The 21,774-nt window shown below is 38.6% G+C and overlaps 1 protein-coding gene across 4 annotated transcripts in view; it reads right to left on the reverse strand.

The window, feature by feature from the left end:
- The window catches only part of LRFN2 (leucine rich repeat and fibronectin type III domain containing 2), a 158,123-nt gene extending 136,661 nt beyond the window's left edge, over positions 1 to 21,462 (reverse strand). For 2 of the 4 annotated variants that reach the window (XM_071548025.1, XM_071548024.1), the window contains exons 1-3: positions 21,372 to 21,462; positions 20,171 to 20,253; positions 19,463 to 19,669 (exon numbers count right to left, since the gene is read on the reverse strand). The gene's annotated coding sequence lies outside the window, so the exon portion shown is untranslated. Of the gene's footprint in view, positions 1 to 19,462; positions 19,670 to 20,170; positions 20,407 to 21,371 lie in introns of those variants that run through there. The other 2 variants (XM_071548027.1, XM_071548026.1) reach the window with 2 other exon arrangements.
- Positions 21,463 to 21,774: the final 312 nt, after the last annotated feature.

Here is a 21,774-nt window from a genome sequence, read left to right on the forward strand (position 1 = left end):
AAAAAAGCTAAGCAGAGAATTTCCTAAATTAGCATCTAGCATCCAGAGAGTTCAAGGAACATAATCAAATAAAGAAGGGTATCATCAGAGCACAGATGGATACAATATGAAATAGATGATGTCTTAGGGAGTGAATCAGTTAGTCACTGCTCCATTTCTGTGTCTGTGGTACCAAAACAGTTCCAGAGACAAATTATTTCACAATGAAAAAAGCATAGTGGACAGCAGTGCACAGAATCTGAACAGTAGGTAAAGGTTGCAGAAGCATCTAATATTGAATTGCTTTTCCCATGTGAAACCAGTGGGGCAAAAATAAGATAAGGATGTAAAATTTAGATAGAGATGAAGAGGTTTTGTACACCAAAGGACCACTGTGTTTTCCATCCACAGTGATAACTATGTCCAGCAGTGGCTTTAATCTCAGCTTTGAGGCCTGTAATAATAGACATTTACAGATTATCTCATCATCTGGTGACCACTGCATGAATCAAAAGACTTAGGCAGTTCTATGACATGATTCATTATTCCTACTATAGATATCTACCTTACTAAGGGTTTCATCTACTATAGCTGAGCAGGTCTGCACCAAGAGAGTACATTTCTCCTCACCAATCCCAAAGGACTGCATATAGAACACCTCTGTACAGGCATCTAAAGCCCACGTGTTTGTCGTAGGTTTAAGGAAAAGCCAGAATTAGTACACCTGTTGGCAGGAGTAAGTCACTTGCAATCACATATGCCTGATTACCTACAGTAAAGGAGCAAAGAGCTTGGACCTATGCTGAGGTATAAGTTTAGTCCTCTGCGAGCTCAGGTGAAGTTTATTCTTAAAGATATACCTATGGACAAAGGACAAAGATGACAAACAGGACCAAACATCCACATCAGTTAACATCAATGTAAATCAAAATTATTTTCACCAATATCAATGAGAGCAGAATTGGACCAATTAGGAGAACACCTGCAAAACCCATAACCAAGGTACTTTCTCAAAAATGAGAAAAGATTATTAAGAACTATCAATCACAGACCTGAGGAATTTACATAGAAGCTGAATTTTCAAAGTTATTTTGTACCCAGAAGTACTGTTGTAGGATCATAAAAAAAAAAAAGGCAAACAAAAAACAATACGCGGAACAGTGGATCTCTTAACACCCTATCTACATTCAGTATGTTGAGCACATCTGAAAAATATGACCTTAAATTGTTCTCTCTGATAGGCTCAAAATATGTTTTTTGAAGGAAATGTGCTTGCTGTCATATTAGTGAGAAAAGTAAGGGGGAAGAAAAGTGTAATCACAGTCATTTGAAACTGGGTATCTAGTTCGCCAAAATATGCCTGATTATTCTTCTATGTTATTCACTATGTGTGCCTGTGCCAGATACAGGCATCAAAGTGTGATTTTTGCCTTGAGAGAGTCTCTGTATTAGAGAGAACAGAATAATTTAAAAAAATCATTAAAATACAGGATATATCCCTCATGCAGGGCTATGAAAGATCTTACAGCTTGATTCAAATTAGGAAGGAAGGTTGGAAGAAAAAATAAAAAAGGAAACCCCCAAAATTTTGTAATTTGGAAAATTATGAACAAGTGAGAAACAGCATGCCTACATTTTTATGGTTTCGTGGGGTTTTTTGGGTTTCTTTTTTGTTTGGTTTTTTGTTGTTGTTTGGTTTTTGTGGGTTTTTTTGGTTGGTTAGTTTTGGGGTTTTGTTTGTCTGGGGTTATTTGGTTCGGTTTGTTTGTTTTTCTCACCTGACTTTTGTGGTTGAGAAAAAACTCTTCAGGTAGGTGTTTTAAATTGAGTAGAGGCCAAATTAAATAAAATTCTGTTAAAAATTTTCTCATACATTCCTTACACTAATCCTTTTGTCTAGAATGAAAGTCTTTTTATTTGTTTTTCTACCTGTTATGTTGCTGGTTTTTTATTTCATCTTTTGTGTCTTGAATCAACAGGGTTAGGCAATTGAGTTCCCTTCTCTGCAAGAATCCATTTTATTTCATGGGTTTCATGAACAAACAGGTACATTGATGTGCACTCTCTGGCTCTCAGAATACTCAAACAACAATTTTAAAAAGTACCAGGGTGGGGGGGGAACCCACAAAAAACAAGCCCTGCCGCTATTATACAATCTGCTTTTAACAAGAGGTTAAAAAACCCCAAACAATAAACCCCACAAAATCCTGCATAGCCTTGTTTTGAGAAACTGTCTTGTTTCAGTCTGACATGCAGAAAGAGTAAGAAATAACAAATGGCCCTTTATCCAGCTGCACAGGGACCATGGACTGTGAGGACTGAGGGTCACTAACTTCTGCATTTTGCTGCAAAATTGAAAAGAGAGGTTTTTAGTTTTACTTTGCCAGCTCCTGGAGTCACAGGGTTAGGAAAGATTTTATATTATTATTATTTCAAGATGTTCCACAAAGATGTTCAGTTCAGAAACTGAAAAAGAGAGCCTAAAAAATAGGTGGTGCTACAAAAGGCAGATTATGCCACATAAGCTATCTCATCTGATGTGTAGAGTGATGATTTCTGAATGGTTACAGTTAGCAAGACTTAGTATTACCTACTGTTTCTTCATAGCTGCCTTACAGACCCCTTAGCTCTATGAAAGAGAAGTGGTTTGATTTAAAACCTTTCCCTGTGTAAGACTGTGCAGGGAGGAGTAGAGTAGTCAGACTTTTGTCTGTCCTCCCACAGAGGGGAAGCAGAGTACATCTGCCACAGAGCTTTACTGATGTTTCGCTCTGGCCAGAGCACAAGCCAAGGGCTGCAGAGAGTGCAGCCCTGCCAGGACACACCACAGAACCCACTGCAATTTATTACTACACTGGGATTCGCAAAATCTGCTTCCAGGAAAAGTTGCAGTCCTTCTTTCTTGCCTACTAGGAAGCAGATCTCTCTTTCAGGTATATTTCCCTATAGGTAAAGACTATATCTGTATCTATATATTTTTATAATTATATTTATATATATATAAATATAACTTAGGTATGTGTGTGTATATATATGTAAAATCTTTGCTGGGAAGTATCAGCACAAAGGCTGATGGCTCTTCTTTCATGTTTAATGGCCAGACATGGTGAGCAACAGCTTAAAAAAAATAGAATTGAGATAAATTAAACTATCTGTATTCAGTTGTTACATAATGAGGCTGTTAATGGCATCCCTCTGAAGAAAGATATCACTGGAAGAAGAGGCCCTGATTGGCCATGGATGCCATTACCTTGACAAATGGGGTGGGATGATTTTGCTTAAAGAGAAAGGGAGGGCAGATACTTTTAGAATTACAGCAGTAATTCTAAAGATGAATGGCAGTTTAAGGCTTCCTCTTCACTTGCAGCACATAATTGAGACACTATCATTACCTCATTACCCAACCATACTACTATAAGCTTTGAAAATGGCCTCTGAAGAGCCACTGACACTGCTTGAAGAGTTTTGAGAAAACATTGTATTTAGGGACAACTATAATTGTTCATCACATGCTTTCTTACTCAAATGAAAGTGCCCTTAACACTGCAAGCCACAGGTAACAGATAGCAAGAGCAGCCTGAATGAAAATGCACAGTGAGAGCCATGACACCACTATGAACAGTTAGGCCTGATTATTCTATAATGCAGTTGAGCATCCTTCAGGACCATGTCCTAAGCAGAACCAAGACACAGTATATATATATATATATATATATATATATATATATATATATATATATATATGCTGCAGGACGACTACCCAGTTCCAAGCTTTGGGTCTCATTTGATAACATGGATACATATTATCTCTTCCTCATTTTCAATATTCTTCATGCTATTTATTTGCTTTTGGTCAGTTCTTGCAATTTTGAAAGATCTTTAATAGTCTACAGTGTCAAAACTTGCATGAAATTGGAGACAAGAACCTTGGTAGTCTGAAGAAAACCACACAGCTCTTGCATTAATACTGGAAGGACATGTTTTGTGTACTCCTGTCAGAACCACTCCAGAACAATTTTTTTTTGTTTTCTATGTACAGGTTGCAACAACTTGCAATTGCGTCCTGAAGAGATAGCCTCCTCCCCCTTTCCTCTTCTAGGTGTCTCCAGCTTCCTGTGCTGTCCATCTGGAATAGCACCTCCTAGCCAGGTGCAGGCGTAAAATGATGCTTCTCAGCCCACTTAATTGTCCTCAAGTGACAGATGGGATTTGACTATAGCTGGTAAGCCATAAGCACATGAAGCAGATGAGCAGTTAATTAGCAATGCTCCAGTTTTTGTGCAAATATCTGTAGAAACTACTTATAAAAAGATAGCCTTATCAAGTCAGTTAGTCCATCCTCTCTCTTCTAACACATTTTTCTCCTCACGTGGCATGTTTTAAAGGTTTGAATTTCCCTGCCCCCAATAAGTTACTGTTAAAATCTCAAGTGACAAAGTTTCTATAAACTTTCTTGGGAGATTATTCCACAGTCTAATGAATCTTGAGGTCAATAAATCTTTTATTTCTGTTCAGCCTGCAAATAATTCTTGAAAATTTGAGCAGAGGGGAAAAAAATCATATCTGATAATTCTGTAGACAATTTTCTAAAAACAAAACTCTGTCTTTATGTTTCCTAGGACACATTAGCACTTCTGTAAATGTGTTACAAAAAGAATCAGCAAAATTTTCTCTTGAAGGGAGGTTTTATCCTACCATATTACATAAATCTAGAGATTCTGGGCATTGTAAAAAAAAAAAAAAAAGAGAGAGAGAGAGGGAGAGAGAACAATAGCTTAGAAATTAATGGGGTGATCCGAGGCAGAAAAGCAATGCAGTCAGCCTTTCTTATATTGCAGGTCAAAACCACAGTGGTTAATATCTATGTGCCTATGAAAGCAGACGGTCTCACAACTTTAATTAATTTATTTTTTATTCAAAACACACAGAAGAGACGGGAGAATTTTGGCTAGAGAATCGCCTCCTGGGACCCAGCTATTTCATAAAATAACTCAGGATTTCCTTAGGTTTTCAGAGTATCTCAACAACATCTGGATAAAGCTTTTAAAAATTTAGCCTAAGAAAAGTTATTTCAAAATTACTGGAAATAAAGACATATTTTAGTATATAACTTCTACCACATTTAGTATATTTCCTTTATATATCTATATCTATGTTCTGATGTGCTGAGTCTTGAAAAGTCTGTTTGTAGCTTATAACTAAAGAAATTTAACAAAACAAGACATGCCAGCCTAGAAGGAAGTGAACTGTTCTGACAACAGTTACCTCTTTGTTAGTTCTTTAGTCTTCCCTATGCTTTTTTTCTCTTGGTTCACAGCCTTTTCTCTATTCTTATCTTCCTGAAAAGTCTCCTCTGAAGGATCCTCCACCAGCATAAGCAAAAAATTCCTTTGTGATGCCAGGCAGGTGCCAGTGAAATATTCAGCCCATATAAAACCCAGGTCAGAGACTAGATGCACACCAAAAATCATAAATTAAAGCAACAAAAGTTATAGAAACCATACTTGTTTATTGGTTACATATTTACTAGAAAGAGTCTGCCCTATTTTCCATACCTTTTAACTCATGACAGGGATTAAACACTGTATTCAAGAGCTCAGACTCCTACAGAGTCAGGAAATACAGCCTTTAACGAGACCTCTTGTCTACAGATCCAGAAGTTATCATTATTAGGCTTTTAGAACAATATTTTCTCAAGATTGAAAGCAAAATACTTTTTCTCCTCTTTTCAGCTTAAAGAGACCCATAATATGATTTGACCTTCTCTTCCTAAAAAGGATGCAAACGCCTACCAGTTCCAGTTGCCAGAGCTCAGCGGCAACTTCCTGGTACTCCCACCAACAGAGCCAGCCACTGCAATTATAGAAAAACTACAGAGAAGGTGCAGAAAGAACAATTTACACCTAACGAGGAGTGAAACATTATAAAAGCTATCTGAAGTATATGAGCCGAGTATAAGACCACGATTGTATCAGCATTTTTTCCAAATCTAGGGTGCTAATAACTTAGTAAATTCAGAACTAAAGCTTTATCTCAATATCCTGGTAGAAGATCACTGTTTCTGCCCATACGTGTAAGTACTGAGTAATTTGCACCTCTTTGCACCCTGCTGAAATACAGCTGTGCACTCAGAAAAACAGGGCATCAGGCTGTGCCATGAGGACTGAAGGATTCAGAGTACCTTCAATCAAATCAGTCTGAACAAACCTGACTTGTGTCACACTACGGTATATCTAGCCCAGTATCTTGTCACTGCAAGTAGTCTATAAGGTAAGCCAATCAAATCCTTCAAAGCAATGCAAGCCTGTGGTGATAATTTTCCAGAATCTTCTCAGCTTCTTAGCTGCTTTTGGTCCAGCTAGGGTTGTTAGCTGAAGATAATGTCTTTGCACATAAACACTCCTGTGTCTTTCTTTTGTTTACTTCTCCAATTGGTCTATAAATCAATGCAAACAATTAGCAATCCCTGAATCCTGCAGAAAAGGGTTTCACAGCTTTTCACTGTCCCAAGTGAAGAAATACTTCATTTGCTTTGCTCTGGACCTGTCACTTGCCAGTTTAATCTGTTGTCCTATAGGACTTGTATTAGAAGAGACAAAGACCAAAAATATTTTTCATGGTCTTGGATATCTTTATCATGGCAAGCCAGAGTAAATCCTTGTAAGCTGTAGAGTAAAAAGAATAGTCAATCACTATTTGTTTAAAAAATACTCCACACATACATCCAGGCTGAGCCTCTCTGCATTTTTTTCAGTTCCTCTTCCCTGATCAGAACGGTGTAACATCATTGATAAGAGCACTGAAGTCTCTTAACAGCTCAATCTGCACGCAAATGGGCTGTTGTAGACAATGAATTGTACTGGCTGGTTAGTGTACAGTAACCACTAAAGGCAATGACCAACTCCCTGTCACTGGGTAATGACCTGCTGTACCTACAGAGCAGTACCACTTTCTACCTAACAGAAAAGCTCACACACAGCACTGTCCAGGGATGTCCAATAGTTGTATTGGGACTAGACCCCTAAACTTTAAAATTTCCTGAGCTAGAGAGTACAGGAAAATATCTCAGCAAGTAAAGACATGTTTGTGGCATCAGTTAAAATCTCTTCCTTCTGCCATTCTAATGAATCTTTGCCTGAAAAATCTCAGGAAACCAAAATCACATGTTTATTGATGACACAGTGAGCAAACCATCTATATTTAATAACTGCTGTTCTTAATTCTCATATAGATTATGTGTGCTAATCACACTGATTGGTTTTGAATATTTATTTTGGTTTTGTTCTACTGTAGTCACATGTTAGAAGCTTTCACGTCAAGAAGAACCAGTTAACATGCTGCTGGTGACTGCTTGAACAGAGGAGTTAGAATACAACATTAATAAAAACGTTTTTCTCATCCAGTACATCTTCATTCAACTGTAAGTTATGAGAGATAAAGCCATGTCTGAGTAATTATGGGAATTATCATTGCAGCTAACAGACATGGAGGATCATCACCCTGTTTTGGGGAACTGAGGTTTGGACAGCTGACACTGGATTGTAGTCTATAGAATGAAGGATTAGTTACAACTCAGACAAATTACACTAAATGTGAAATGGGTGATGGACAGCTGCAGTGCAGAACCTTTCTGAGTTTTATAGCATTTGTTTGTTTGTTTGTTTGTCAGTGCAGACTTAAAAGCAGTCCTGTAAAAGGGGTAAGGAAAAACTTTGTTCAAGAGACTTAAGATTTGTTTTTTATGAGTTTACATAACTAATTGTGAATCTTGTAAAGGATGAATTCTACATTTTTCCCCCACATTTATGAGTAGTTTGCATTTTTCTCAATATTCAATAATCAATATTCTTAGGTCACCTGAGCTTTCTGATTTTGTTAGACTGACTGCTTTCACTACCAGAGGCTGAGGTTATGTTTATCTGCACAATGAGGACAGAGACAAGAAGTGCTTGGGCTCTTCATCTGAAAACTTAGGGAATAAATCAGCCACGAACCAACAAAAATTACACCCTCCAGAACTTCAGCTGAAATAAAAAGCCCTAAAAATTGAGAGGTCAAATAAATCTTAGGTGTGGCATAATAAAAGCACAAGTGTTGTATATGTTATATGAACAAAAGATTTCAGTCCATCACTGCAGTACAATAATTGTTTCAGTAGAATTTGTCCTAGTGTGAATCTCATCAGTAGATTAGTATGACCCTTCACAATAAAAAGGAAAATATACGTGATGAACAGTGGGTTTGCCTGAACATATGCCTGGAAGATTGCATTGCAAAAAAGATAGAAAACTAAGTATAGGTATTTCTGCTTTTTCTGTTTTGTTTTGATAATTTCAGTTGATGGTATATCCATATCCATCCCAAATGACTATTAAATAAAGCTAGCAAAAAACCCCATGAAGATAATGCATGTGATGACTGGTTTTTTTCCACTTAGTTAAAGCATGCAAAAAATTCTTCAGAAGGGTTCAGTGGCTTCTACTTTAGCTAATGCTTGCTATTTGAGTACTGTTTTGATAATAGTTTTGCTGAAATGAAAAGCCTAAGTGAAGCTTTCCAGTGGGCTTACTAGTGTAGGCACAGCTCACTCTGTTGCTGTTGTTTCATAGCTCTGGGATTTGATCTGATTTCCATTTGACCAGTTTAGCACCACCTCACCACTGTCTAAGCATCAGCACGACACCCAGTTTAATGATTGGCCAGATCAACAACTCTGCTGTAGACACTGTGTGTGATCAGACTAGTTTAAACATGAATCCATGTGCCAGTTTTCTGGCTTATGGAGTAGTAACACCAACCCAATCTATATGGAAAGCGCCAAGGATCAATTCATTAATAGTTGTGGAAGATGCCAGCATGCCAATACAGAATCCACAAAAGCTCTGCACTCTGGAAAGATTTTGATTTAAACTATCAGACACTCCTCATTCCCTTTTCCCATGACTGAGAGAAATTAATCACCTGTTAAGGATAGTCCCTAAAACATTTAAAAGTGATGTAGTTGCAAATTTCACTTTAAGTGTAAGAGAATATGAACCACAGGCCACCCAACAGCATCTCCAGTTCAAAGAGTATCAAACAGGTGGCTTCTCTAGCACAGGAAACTTTCTTACTTTTTCCAGCAGCTCCTTTTACTTTTCATCTCACATAGAGCATTGGTGATAAAATCTTTTAATTCCTTAATGACCATTCATTTGTGTGCCCTCTGACCCCCTCTTGCTTCCATACAGATACATTCCAGAGGTTAATTCTCTTTGGAGGTTAGGAAATGTGATGGCCTGCCCATGTGTTCGTTGCCATTTTATCTTCATATTACCCATCCCATGAACCTTAAAGCAAATTCAGCATTTTTGCAGCCTGTTTTATTTGGAGAAGCCATAAACCATCTGTTCCCTTTGTGCATGACTATCCACAAAGAACAGATCTGATAGGGGAAAAAAAAAAGAAAAAAAGAAAAGAGGGGAAAAAAGTTCCACATTGAGAAGTGGTGCTACCTCTGTAGGGCTATCAGCAATCCTAAAAACGTTAAGAAAGCATAATTTTATCAGAAATTGAAAGAAAAATTTGACTTATTTTTATTAGACTAATTATAATTTGGAGAGTATCTGTGTTTCAATAAATGCGAAAACTTATTTTCTGTAAAAATAGCAGAAAATGCCACATTAAAGCTTTTCACAGGGTATAAAGTTCAATTTAATTTTAAAACAAAACTCACAAACATTCAAGCCAAAAATATTTAAAAACAAAACAAATGAAGATAGTGTTGACTAACAACACACACTCACACACACACACACACACAGACACCACACACCCCCTACCTCCCTCTAACATACTCAGTAAACTAATTTGGCCAAAACCTATTCTCTAGTGAAAATAGTTCCTAGAATCACAGAATGTTTTGGATGGGAAGGGACCTTCCAACCCCCCTCCAATGGACAGGGACACATTTCACTAGATCAGGTTGCTCTAAGCTCCATCCGACCTGACTTTGAACACTACTAGGAATTGGACATCCACAACTTGCACTTGGTCTTGTTAAACCTCATGAGATTGCCATGGGCCCACTTCTCAAGCTCCTCCAGATCCCAGGCTGATTTGAAATTCTTCACCAGCTCTCATTAAGTTATCTCTCTCCTTCTGACAACACAGTTACTCCCCTAAGTGTATCCTTTATCTTCACTAGTCTATAAACGCTTCATAAAAATCAGTACTCTTAGGCTTAAGACAGGTCCCTGACATATGCTATTATTATCTCCTATTGCAAAGACAAAAGTGAAAAGCAAAGTTTATGTCTATGGCTGAGAATGCATCTAACCATACACACACACATATGAATTCAACATAAATGTCTAATGATTTGAAAAGAGGAATTGAAAGGGATTAAAAATAATTAGTTATGGGGGGTGTTTTTAGCTAACTTGCCATGCTTTATTTAAACAAAAGGAAGATACTTTGCTTAAGCTGGACTCATTTCGCCTTTCCAAAAACATTTATTGATTCTGAAGTGGAAACTTAATTATCACAGCATTTAATTTCAAATTACCATTTCCATTTCAGAAGTGGCCTTACATATAATACACGAAAGGGGGATATCTTTCCAAAATTAAGCAAATTGTAATCATTACTGTTGTCCTCCGTTTTAGTTTGAATTCAAGTGTGGGGTTTTGCAAACCTTAGAAAGTCCTGTGTAGATTGTTTCTTCCAGGCCTACTTTAAGACCAAAGCCTTAGTTGCAAGATTATGCTTCCCTCCTCAGGTTTTTTCTGCTTTTATCCAACAATAAATGAATATATTCCAATACACATGTATCTCACAGATGCTGGTACTGCCATTCCTTTCCCCTGTGAGATGCCAGTACTTACTAGATATCAATATTAAAATGCACTGACTGTGATGCAGTCTACATTTTATTAATTTTTAATGGTGGTTAGAAGTATCAATTTTTTAAAAAATATATATTTTAAGATGTAATTCTTACTCTATTTTTTATTTCACCCCAGGGTATTGCTTCTTCTCTGAATGACTAAAACACCTGAAAGCATAGACATTTGAATATCACGCTAGTCAAACAAATCTCCAAAACAACTAATGGGAATCCCAGTGACCAATATCACTTAATGTCACCCAGAGTTTAGTATCTATCAACAGAATTATACGGACCTAACTTCCTCCTGAGTATCAATTTACAAATGCCTACCAGTAAGCTCAAATGTCCTTTACTTATCTAAGGGCAGTATGACTTTACCACTTGATGCCGTATAAGCATTCAGCAATATCTGATACTTTTACAACACGATCAAACAAAAAGTGTGTGTTTCTTGCTCCTGGTTAAGACTATGGAAAAAAACAAACAAAAATTACAACAAAACAAAAAAGAAAAACAAAACTACCAAACCCAAAAAATATCCCAACAACAAAAGGGCCCCAAAGTATGTTATAAACTAAGTTTATTGCTATAAAAGAGATTGTTTTGAAAAAATGTGGAAATATTCTGAGAATGACAATCTAAAATCCTATATCCTTTCCAAGCAACTCTCAGATAATGCTTTGTTTAAATGTCAGAAGGACTTTGAAAATTTAATCAGGAATGGAAAGAATGATAACAAAGGTCCAAAACTATGTTCTTTTGTTCTTAAAAGTTTTTTCCAACTATGACTAAAGTCTGTGCAAACACAGCATAACCACACTGGGTCATGAACACGCCCCAGCTTCCCATCTTGAAATACTGTCACTGAAAAAATAGGCTTCTGAAAACAGACCTGATTTGCTGCACAAATGAAGTCTCAAACTGCAATTTGCCTTTTACTTAAGCCAGCAAGACAAGACATATTTAGGAAGAACAGCTGGCTGCAGATTTCATTTTTGCTCTTCATGTACATGTCAATATAAAGAAAAAAGAGGAATGATTATGAGAACATGTGAGTGTTACTATGTCACACAATAAACTTGTTAGGCATTTTATTTAGGATTTCCTAAAAGATACTTGATTTCCATAATAGAAGGACTTTTGTGGAAGACTGCACTTTTAACATATGCATTAAGCTCATCATAGTTTCATGATAAAGCAACACATGCTTTAAAAAAAATTGAAAGCAATTCCTTAAAATAGACTTGATTAGACTAACAACACAAAATAAGTAAAAAACCTGTATAAGTATTACAAAGATTGAGCACAGCCTAACAAAGACTTTATTCTCAGATCTTTCTCCAGTGTGTGGTGAGATGGTGACGTAAGGGCTGGTATATCTGTGTGTGCAAAGTTTACTACAACTAGGTCTTAGTTTCAGTTAGGTCACCACATGATCTATTTGTGATTTAATGCTAACTACAGCACCATGGGAGCAGCAGGATGTGTCAAATGAGAGGACGAGATCAATGAGCTATGCTGGAAAGAACTGCAGCAGCTGTTACTTGGCCTGAGGGCATTATTTATTTTTAAATATAAATCGTATAGTTGAGATAAAATGTGGCATAACTTTGATTTTTCCATTCTGTGGTAAGACATTAATGTAGGATAAAAGTCACTGGTGCACAGAAATTCACCACGTCCTTCTTGCAGGAGGATGGACTTCTTCCTTTTCTTGTCACAGTCTCAAATGTAGTGAAGTTTCCTGAGCCACACACCCACGGGGTCATCACAAACCTCTGTTTTTTGCTCTTCACAGGTGAAGAATTGTCAGAGGTAAACAAAAGCACTAAGATGGGCATGAAATGCAACCATTAGACATTCAACATGGAAGAGACAAATCTCAGCCCATCAATTGCACCAGGCAAGTTTTAGAGGGTCTCTAGCATTAATTTGAAAGCTTGTTGCTAGGTTATACTAAGAAGATTGGTATTAGCTGATGGCAAAATATTCTTTGTGTTCAGTCCAAAGGACAAATTGAAAAAAAAAATGCTTCTTCATTCAACTCACTGATCCAGAGAGGGGAAAGACTGAGACAACAGAAACAAACGCACAAAGGGCTTGAATATATTTTCAAATATTCACCGAAAGGCTGAAAAACGATAGATGTGAAAAATAAAACAACCTACACTAGCTGAGGGAGATATCATCTCTGTACAGTGTGACCAGACACACATCCTGTCTGTCTTAAGCCTAGCCTGGCAGTCTGGTTCAGTAGCAAGAAGGGTCATACCTACTAACTAAAGAGACTAAGACATTTACTAGCTGTACCAAGGCTGATTTTTCTTTCTCTCTTCCCCCTCATCCTACCAAAATTTCTCCAGTCTATCTTCAAATGTGACTGTCTTTGCCCTCAGGATATTTGCTCTTATAAATATCCATCAGGCTGCTCCTCAACTTCTCTGCTCTGACTCTCTGTCAGTAAGGCCAGTTCTCTCTAGTTGGCATGAAACTGCTGTCACCCACTCCATGTCATTAATTCATGTCCCTAAAACTTCTCCCACCAACTGGAAGACCATCAGGTCCAGTCAGGATAGGATGGTGGGAGACCATGACAGGGGATAGCTCATTCACTATGAGACTCCTGACTACACAGTATAACTGTGAAGCCCATCAGCAACCTTCCTTTAACCTCAAGAAGATATCACTGTCAAAACACATCTGGGGAGCTGTGAACAGAAGATGTAGATGTGCTAATAAGGAAAAGTCACACTGTCCTTCCAAAGTGGTGTCAGCTGAAGCATTCATGGCTCAGTGTGCTACTCGGTCATGTGGAACAGGATTAGAAAATACTCATATATCTCACAGTGGTAATTGTCAAGCAAATTGAGATTTTTCAGGGATAACTGCAAGACATTTTGAAAATAAGCAGCCTTAAAAAAAAAACAAACCAAAAAAACAAAAACAAACCAAAACCCCTTGATCCTCTTCTCCATGAGAGTTTCTAGGAGGAAACATATTTTTCTACTGAACATTTCCAGAGGAGATAAGTTATCAGTCCTGACAACAGGGAGAAAGTGCAGTCAATAATTTGGAGAGCAAGTAATAAATGTTGTACCCTTATTTAAAAAACAATATACAGTAAATATATGCCAACAGCAGTGGTAACATTCACATACACTGAAGATAACTCACACAAAACGCCAACTAGCTCTCAGTTTAAGAAACCAACAAAATGGTCTCAGTCTAGACAATTTATGCTCTATCAATACAGTTTGGCCTTTTTCTTTCTTAGTTTAGTATACTTGTTTCACATCCAAACTATGCAGAGCTTTCTGAGATCATATGCATTTGCCCAGTCACAGGAATATACACAAAGGAAAGGAGATCAAATGACCACTGAAATGATTGGGAAGGCTTTGATTTTTATCTCTGAGGAGACAGACATTTGTTGTTGGCTACTTTCAAGCCAGACAGGAGTACTGACGGAGCCATGACAGGCCCTTTTTTCCTCTTGACTTTTCTTTTTGCCATTTGACTGCTCATTGTTTTAATTCTATACTGAAAGGCTGTTAACAGAGAGATCTAATATAAATCCTGGGACAATCAGTTCTTCCTTTCTAGCACCCATACAGGTGCTGCCCTTTCAGTGATTATCACAGCCCATCAATCCTGCCACTGCAACAGAGGATGTGGCAGGTTTAAGACATCCTCTTTCCCTTTCCCGTTCTTAATTTTTATCTTTAGGCTGCACCAAAAGAAAGATTACTCTGGATTCTGATGACATGTATACTGAAGCTTTTCTGAGGAGCTTAGAAACAAAAAGAAAATGGCTAAGGACTCTTGGTAACTGTTGCCATTTTGAGCCCCCTTGCTCCTCTGCCTGCTATAGCAAATTGCAACTCTAAAGTCAGAGGAAGAAAAATTCCTTACTTCTTCACCAATGTGCGTATTTCGTCCAGTATCAAAGGTGTCTGATCACCACAATCCATGTGACTTAATCATATTTAGGTTTTCCATAGTCTTTCCTTCTCCCAACTAAGTAAACTCAAACTCTATAGTCCTAACTGGACAACTGCAGCAATTTGTCTCAGTCCTGCACATAAAGACCTATGCACAGCCCAGACCTACCTCTTCTGGCTTCAGGAGAAGAGTCACACTGATAATTTCCTGCACCAGTGTCACACATGTGTTTTTCAGGGATATTAGTGCAACATTAGCTCTACTAAAATAGACAAGGTGCTTTCAGCCATCATGTACTTTCTGTTGATTTTATCCTTAATCCAGCTTCTTTTCTGATCAGAACAAACCTTGCTATGCACTGGGATGCACCAGCCCTACCTCTCACCCTCTGACCAACCATTGTTCAGGAACCAGGATTTACTGCTATTCCAGGGCCCTCTCCTTATCTCACCTCGTTCCATAACACCACAGTGATAGCAGATCTGCTGGAGGATTAGAAACCAGTTCCTTCCTGAGGTGTGATTAGCAGAAGCCTCCTAAATGCTCCATTGTACTGCTTGTACTATTGCTGCAGCCATTCCCTCCTACCTACTGCTACTTAGCTGCCATATCCTCTCAGCACATAAGTTTTCCATAGCTGGAAAAGTTATTTCAAGAGTAGACTCTCACAGGCATTGATATCTTACAGCACTTGTGAAGATGCTCCTAGAATAATCCCACTTGGTCAAATAAATTGACTTCCAGGTAAGACAAAAGTTTTCTGGTCCCAGGAGCTGCAATGAAAGTGCCTATAGTTTCCTTGTCTCAAACTGAAAGTATGCCAGCCTTCTAATGAGCTAGAAATGTTTCGTTCCAGTTCAACTCACAGATTTGCTTGTCATTTAGCAAAATGGGATTTTATGATCAAGTTTCATATGAATTATTTTCAGTTTTCATACAAAATGCATGAACTGGAAAGAAATAATAAAAATTATCTTCCAGAAAAAAAAAGGTGGCATGTTCTGGAAATTTTGTTGCTATAGTTTTTTCAGTCAGGAAATTCATAAAACTGGCCATTTTCCAATTATGTTCCTTTCTGATAGAAATATTTTTTTCTTGAGGAAAACAAAAAACATTTATACTGAAAAAATCCCACTCAGCTCTGCCTTCTATACAGGTCAGTAGTCATTCTGTGTAGGACCAGACCCTAACAGCACACCTTTTCCCCTTCCATGTTTTGAAATCAGCTTTTTTTTTTTTTTTACTGAAATTATGCTTTCTGGCTTTTCCTGCTGATGCTCATTTTGTATACTGAAATTGGCATCCAGGATTTGTCACAAATGTTTTCCCATAAAGATGCGGGATGTCCCTGATATCATCGGAGACATGTGTCACAGAAGTGAGAAAAATCAGAAACACTGTCATATAACTACTCCAAAGTAAGGTGATAATCACTGTTCCAACGGAAAGAGAAATACTTCTAAATGACATGTCCTTTTCCCAGTTTTCCATGGAACATAACTGTGGGCCTTCTAATGGCATATTTACATCTGTTAATTTCATGCCAGGGTTTGTCAGTCACCCATACAGGAGGTAATTTGAGTTCTAGAAGAAGTATCTCTTATGGGCTTTCCACCCTCTGTGCATCCTGGGTTGAGTTGGGCTGGGCAGAGCGTAACAGCTGGCCCTTCACTGCAGTGCTGCATCGCACTGATTTGTGACTTGTGGGTTTTGTTATTATTCCGGTGTGCTCACATAGAACCTTGTGTTTTGTCAAAAGTTTCAGTTGATAACTGGAAGCTGTTTAACTGTTGTAAGCACATACAGTCTCTGGACACTGAGAGAGTAAATCCCAGCCCCTTGGTGAGATCCTTAGTTACTACAATCAAATTCTACATGGTTAACGCAAAGAGGAAACAAGGAATACAGCAATGGCCTATTTGGTGTTGGACAATGAATTACAGAGTCATCTGGACTAACCTGAAGGAGTCACATATGTCTTCCTTCTGCCTTTAAAAGAGAGTGTTACTGCTTTTCAGTCCAGCACCTTGAGGACACTTAGCCTCTTCACAAAAACAAATCTATGACAAACACAAATAAAGTCAGGCTGAATGCTCAGGCCAGAGAAAAAGACTGAGTGTACACTTAGAACAAATTACCCTTTTCCTCCAACAGGTGATCTTTGTAGGTCAAGACTTAAATGCATTAGCAATGCAAAAAAAGGTTTTAGGGTGAACAGATGCTGTCACTTTCCCCTCCATCCTCTCTGTGATGGTGGATAGCAAATGCAGTCTCGAGGGTTATCAGTCCACAACCCCTCAGCAGGCAGTTAAGCCACCTGAAGAATATTCCCACCTACTACCAGTTAAACCTTGATAATTTTGTATTAGCCTCCCATGTTTGGTTGGGGTTTTTTTGTTGTTTTTTTTTTCTTTTTTTGTTGTTTTTTTGGTTTTTTGCACAAGGATGAAAAAAAGGGGGTGGGATCAGAGGGAGGCAGATCAGATGAGTCTATAATCATTGCATTGCAAGTTGAATCAGTGGCCAGAGTACTCCAGAAAGAGAGGGAGCAGAAGCTCTCTAACTAGGATTGCTGGGGAGCTGTCAGCTTGGGTCCATCTGTGCAGCACGCAGAGCAGACTCTACAGGGCAAGCTTACATGTGCCATTTGTACCTCCCATTATGAAAAATGATCAGTTATGGCCCAACTGTAAATTTAAACAAGAAATACTAATGCTGTGAAGAGCAGCCTGGGGCAGAGAGGACAGCAGCATATAGGGGCTCTGAGACTGGGTCAGATTTCTCACCCTTTATAGTGCACAAAGGGCTGCCAGCTTGCCTGCCTGGTGGTGCCCTGCACAGCCAGACACTGCTTGACACCAGGCCCAGAGTCACCCTAAAGAAACCAGAGCTGAGCTAGGGAGAGCAGCACAGACACTGCCTCTGATCCAAGAGATGACACAGATCTTTGCTGGATTTTGTGTGTTGAAATTACTTGGTTCATGATTTTTTTCTTCCTGTCTCCTAGCATTGTTTATTTTTTATTGCAACCCCTCTCTCCCTGAGAATTAGAAGCAGTTTCAGGGAAACTCTGAAGCTCTTCTTCGTGCTGCTGCAACGCAGCAGCTCTGAGCACAGCGCACACAAAAAGCACTCTGTTGTGCTCCAGTGGTGATCTGTGGGCAATGCAAACTCACCGCAGCCACAGGGCAAGCTGTAAACAAGGAGACTGTAACCAGTCTGAAACATGGCAAGAGTAAAAGAAACTATCTGCCTCTTTTCTTTCTCACCACAAGCCTTAGTACAACCTCTGTACACAGCAAGGTCCAATAGGAAACTGATCCCTGCATGATAATGTTTCCTCTTTCTTGGGGAACAGAAAATCCCCATGACAATTCTGTGGCATCTGCTGGACTTATCATGGTGAACATTGTATAATAAGGTTGAGGTGTCAATTTATTTAACTATGACTTTATAGACTGAAGTGATGTTTATTGTTTTCCTGTCTCCTCTCATCAAAAGAGTTTTTCTGTTGTATAATCTCAAAGATGGAATAGATAAAATGAAACTTATTCTTCTTAATATCTCCATGACACTGCCCCAAAAAGACTACACCAGCTAGTTTAAAAAAAATAAATCTTGCTTTAAATCAATATTATTTGTCTCTTTTGGGTAGGTAGGAGTTACCTAGGTTAAGAACTCTTCCTTATATACACTACCACAACTAGTCGTTTTACTATTATACTGGGACTTGTTGACTTCACTGCCAATTTCTTTTACCTCACTAGTTTTTTTCTTGTTTTGTTCAGTCATGCACTTGCTTTGTGTCCCAAAAATATGCATATGCCCATGCAAATCAGGGAGAGACTTAAGTTTCCATTTTGCTACATCTTTTTCTGCGCTGTCATTTACATACTTCCCCCATCTCAATTCTCAGTACACTTAATCTTACAGAGAGCATATATGTCTGATGACGTCAGACAGACATGACATAGCATATACCTGCTTGTGTACCCCATCCCCCATCTGCCCACCTTGCTAGTTCTGGATGTCCATCACCAGAGGCATCACTTTACCAAGAATACCAGCCTCTGGTAGAGCAACACTGAAGTGGGTGCCTACTGTCCCTCCACACCCCTCACTCCCTTCCCTAGCTGTTCTATGCCTTCCATTTCTTCACATAACATTTGCCAAGGTCCCCACTCTTTACTGTGTGGTTTTATATACAGCAGAGTTGATCTGTCCAGAAAAGTTCTTCCTCAATTTTCAGGATTTTATAATTCCTCCAGGAAGACAGAATCACTTTCACAGCTTTATTCCTCAGTTTTTCCAGTATTAGAAACCAAATTATTACCCTTTCTTTTAAACATCTTTCCATCACTGCTTCAAAACTACCAGGAAAAAATTCCTACTGACACTCAAAAAAAAAATATTCTTTATGAAGTGCCTTTTCATACTGAGAGAAGCAGAAACCAAACTGAGATCAATTTCTCTACATGAACAATCTTATTTAAGCTAACATAAAAAGGGAGATTAAGTTATACCTTTCTCTGATGCTTTAAGATGTGTGACTGAGGGCTCTTTTGCCATCAGAGGTAACTGTTTATAAAATGTTTTGGGTACACGTCTATATATTGTCTATATTGTAACTATACAGTCTATACATACATATGAAAAAACCCTTGCACTTACCTTTGGGAAGTAACATTTATCCCAGGTTCGGTGAAATAGTGTCAGACAAGCCCTTAGACCTTCTTTCTATGCCATGCATCCTTTTTTCAAAAGAAGATAGAATCAGAAAAATCCCAGTTGATCTCTAGCAAACCAAAATGCAGACAAGATTGTTTGTCAGATGCAGCCTGATTCAACAAAGTCCGAGTGTGTGAATCCCTGAGATTCCTTGTTCAGCAATATCCAAAGCACAAAAAAAGGGAAAGAAAAAAAAAAGGAAAGAAAGAGCAAAAAAAAAAGTGAATAACTTGTTTTTTTCCTGTCTGATTTAAAAAACCCAGTCTTGAAGCACTAAGCAGCCTGCAGGCTTTTTGAGCATTCTGATGCTAGTGCATCCCAAGGTAACACATGCATTTCAGTATTGCAAGTCTTCAAGTTCATACTAGCAAGCCCAGCTTCTGTGTATATGCGTGTGTGTTGAGGTGAGGGGCCGAGTTGTACCGTGGGGGGAAGAGAGGCTGGGAGATACACACACACAGAGTCACGCAGAGATGGAAAAAGGAAAAACAGCAAAGTGGAGTGATCTCACAAAGTGCTCTAGATGGCAGAGCCTGCACGGCTTGTAAGACAAGCAATGTGCACACACCAGAAAAAAAAAGAAAAAAAAAAGAGGAGGGAGAGTGAAAAACCCGAGAGAACTAGCAGGCAGCTTCAGGAATTTCTTCTTACCTCTTCTGACGATGCAACATAGAGCAAGTGCTTTGTGCTGCATAGGAATCCGCGCAGGCACGACTCAGTCAGACCCCTCACTTCTGAAATAAACAAATACGTAGCATAGGAAAGGGAAGAAAACCAAAAACCAGAGGAAACAAGGGTACAAAAAGAAGCTAATAAACGAGTAAGAGTGTCAGGGAAGAGGCTTGAGTGGGCGGGAGGCAAATAGCTGATAGAGAAAAAGGCATCCAAACTCCTGGTCCTAATACAGACTGGCTCAGTAATTATGTGGTAAAGGACTGCCCTCTAAGCCATTGCATAATAATAGAAACCTAAGCTGTGTAGACACAGCCTGACATGCTAAATCTGCAGGAGCTACACTCAACATTTGTCAGTAGAAAGCGTGTCAGTTCTCTGGGGGCGGAGAAAGCTGAGGGAAAAGGGAAGGGGAGAGAAATTTTTCTGCAAAATGCACCAGCCACAGCTGCAAAGAGCTCTCAGGTGGTGCCAATGCCTGAAATGTTATACTGGAAGTGATATATAGCTGTATCTATGTAGAGGGAGATAGATAAATAAGATATGTGGTGCTTAGGAACATGGTTTAGTGGTAGGTTTGGCAAGGCTAGGTTAACAGTTGGACTTGGTCATCTTAAAGGTCTTTTCTGACCTAAATGATTCTATAATTCTGATAATAGAACAGTCAGCTCCATCCCTGCTATTCAATACTAGAAAAAAATTTCCGTTGCTGTATTTTAGTAACTTAAATGACAAAGACAACATATACAGAGGTTTTCTGTGTAAAATATTATTATTTCTAATGCTGGTGGCGAGGAGTAGTTCTCCCTTTGTAGTCAAGGGTATCGGAATGTCTAAATAAAACCTGAATTGAGATAAAAGAACTCAGGAGGATTGATCAGCCTTTCTAATTTAGCAGCAGGTTCCTCTCTCCAGCCCTCCAGACACAGAGGCACACATTTTCTTCTGCCTCTCTTGGTTGAAGAGGCTTTAGACAGAGCCAGAAAAAAGATGAACACTGATTAAAGAGGAAATAACCCAGCTTGTTCAAATTGCCATATACCAGTATCAATCACCAACAGACAGAACAATTAATAATGCCCATGGAAGAAATAAAAAAACCCAACCAACCAACCAACCAAATAAAAAAACCAACAAAAAAACCCCAAGAAAGTAGCATAATTTTTCAGTGGAAATTTACCTGGGAACTGCGGCCCTGGGTCACAGCTGTGGTCCATCTACTCCAGTATCCTGCCTCTAGTCAGTGATCAGCACTACACACCTCTGAGGAATCTGAATGAAATTGTGAAGCCAGGGCTAGACACACAGAGCTAACCTGTTTGTAGGCAAAGCTACTCCTTAATCCCTGTTCTTTAAAGATTAGTTAATGCACTGAAGCATGAGCAGTGGAACAGTTTGCTTCTGCACATCCAGATTAAACATGTAAGGTTTGATTCTGAGGTCCTTTGTACTTGGTGTAAAGTACACCTCTTTTTAGGCACCCTAGAGCTAAAGAGTAAAATCTTCTGGTGCCTTGTAAACATTCCAGTGTGAAAAAAGTGAAAGAGTTCAGAAAAAGCTGTAGTATTTCAGTCTGAAGGGTG

Source organism: Pithys albifrons, chromosome 2 (assembly GCF_047495875.1).
Source record: "Pithys albifrons albifrons isolate INPA30051 chromosome 2, PitAlb_v1, whole genome shotgun sequence".
NCBI classification, from domain to species: Eukaryota; Metazoa; Chordata; class Aves; order Passeriformes; family Thamnophilidae; genus Pithys; species Pithys albifrons.